Below are 2,500 nucleotides of genomic sequence, written 5' to 3' on the forward strand. Positions count from 1 at the left end.
ATAAATAAACTCCTTTATCACGAACAGTTCGGGTTCCATGTGTCGCACACAAAACCATTTTTTAGAGCTCACGCGATACGAGTTCACTGTTTACATGTGCACCAATATGGCGGCCAATTGTAAAGTGGTCACGTGACTGAAAACGATCTATATGGCCCACCCATCAGATTCAGAGTCCACGATGCACCTTCGATGGCCAGGAGCTCCTCACAGACAAGACATCCATGCTCAGCCACTGGTCCAAGCACTGCACTGTTCAAGACCCAGCAATCCTCCGAATTCCTCCTACAATACACCACAAGCTCCATGAACTCCTCTACCACAAGAACTTCGAGATGCAGTCATCATCACTCTGTACAAGAAAAAGGGAGAAAAATCTGACTGCTCCAACTATCAGGGGACCACTCTTTGGTTCTTGACTGGTAAAGTCCTTGCCAGAATACTGCTCAACAGGCTTGTACCATCCATCGCCGAAGAACATCTCCCAGGGAGTCAATGTGGCTTCAGAGCCAACAGAAGCACAACGGACATGGTGTTCATTCTCCATCAACTCCAGGAGAAGTGCCATGAACAAAACAAGGGTATGTATGCAACATTTATCGACCTAAAAAAAGCCTTCGGCACTGTCAGATGGAAAGGTCTGTGGCAGATTCTTGAGCGTCTCGGCTGTCCCGGAAAATTCCTCAACATGGTGATTCAACTTCATGAAGACCAACACGGCAAAATCAGACTAAAAGGAGACCTGTCAGAGCCCTTCCCCATCTTCAAGAATCTGTCAAGAAGCTGGAGCACTAGAATTGTTGTCACCACCAGAAATGGGAAAGAGGTTTCCGAGATCATCAAATTTAGAAAGGGTCTACCCAAAGGGCGACGCCCTCTGCCCCAGGCTCTTCACGGTCTGCCTGAACCTGATAGCCTGGAAGATAAGTGAATCTGAAGGGTATAGGCTATCTAAGCCCATTGGCGCAACGGTCACTGACCTGCTTTACATCGACAACTTGAAGATCTTCGCAGCGTCTGAATCCAAGCTAAGCAGCGTCACTTCAAGAGGGGGGTCCACGTTGCTGAGAGTGCTGGCCGGCTAATGTCTGATGGAAATGTAAAGATACCGATGCTTGAAGATGGTCAGCAGTACAAGTTCTTAGGTGTGTTCGAGAGTCTTAGGCAAGATCTTAGGGCCAACAGAATTGATGCAAAGATAGTAAACCACCAGGAGAAGAAGGTTATAGCGATGGAGATGAGTCGCCCCTGGGTGAGCAATCGTCAAAAGAAAACATCCGAAAAGACGATGAAATACGCGCCACTTAGATGGGAGCTGAAGCAGAAATACCCCGGATACGAGATTTCACAGTATAGCATCATTGTGGACATACTGGGGGGCTGGTTGACAGACGTGGAGGTAGCGGTGAAGGAGCTAGTTGGGAGGCGTCACAGAGACGTCCTTAAGAAGATGCAGAGGGCATGCCTATCTGTCACACTGAACATTGCACGTACTTTTGAGGTTGCGACACATTAGACATTATCTTACCTGTGCTTCGGTTTGTCTCCTGCTCTAGAACTTTGAACATTTAGAAAATTTGTTTAGTTCCTTATATATATACATATACATATTTTAACCTTGCTTTTTAATTCTAGTTTCACTGGCCGGAGCACAGGCCACGCCTTGGCGCCCTATGTTCCTTCTAACTGTATAGCATACAGATAGTTTTTACTGCTGCATAATAATATTTATATAGCGCTGTAATAAGTCATCCTTGTCCCACACAAACATAACGTATCTCCTTCTCTCGAGCAAGACTTTGCTGTAGTCTAACTCCCAAGGGTTACCTTCTATTTTGTCACATTTTTTGATGATTAAATGCTGGCCTTCTTTTATCTAGATACTACTCCATTGTAATAATCCAACAGCATACCCATGAGTTCTACTCCATTATTAGAGGTGTGTTGGTAACCTGCTAATTCAAGCCAAGTCACAGCGACGAACCTATCAGTGACCACTAATTTGTCAGCCTCAAACTCTTTTTCTATGAAAACAATACCGTACAAAACCACATTACCCTCTTTTCCTATCTGATCATAGGAAAAATTCCCATGGGTTACTCAGAGGGTAATGGATGTTAGCCAATCCCACTTTCCTACTTTGTTCCTTTAAGTTGATGGTATAGGACAATCAATAGCCCTTTTTACAGTTCCTGGCGTCATATTGGATTACAAACCACGCAAACACGATAGCGACGAGGCTGCTGGTGACCTGATTCAGGTGTCGCATAGAAGTTTGGTGGTGTTTTCAAGGGTTTCGTTGGTTTGTCAAGTCTTTGGTGAAATGAATGAAAGCTTAAGCGTCGGTGAAACATCCTCCGCTCCTCGAAAAAGAAGAGGGAAGTATTGTGCAGCTTTTGACTGCAATAACAGTGCCAAAATGTAAATGGCACTCGTACAAGTTATCATTTCTTCAAGTCTCCCAGGGACGCTCAGCAAAGGAATTGGTGGTGCTCACTTA

The 2,500-nt window shown here is 45.0% G+C and overlaps 1 protein-coding gene across 1 annotated transcript in view; it reads right to left on the bottom strand.

Annotated features, from left to right (window-relative positions):
* The window catches only part of LOC131774377 (uncharacterized), a 262,621-nt gene that overhangs the window by 65,986 nt on the left and 194,135 nt on the right, over positions 1–2,500 (bottom strand). The gene's annotated exons all lie outside the window — the stretch shown is intronic.

This window comes from Pocillopora verrucosa, chromosome 7, assembly GCF_036669915.1.
Source record: "Pocillopora verrucosa isolate sample1 chromosome 7, ASM3666991v2, whole genome shotgun sequence".
NCBI classification, from domain to species: domain Eukaryota; kingdom Metazoa; phylum Cnidaria; class Anthozoa; order Scleractinia; family Pocilloporidae; genus Pocillopora; species Pocillopora verrucosa.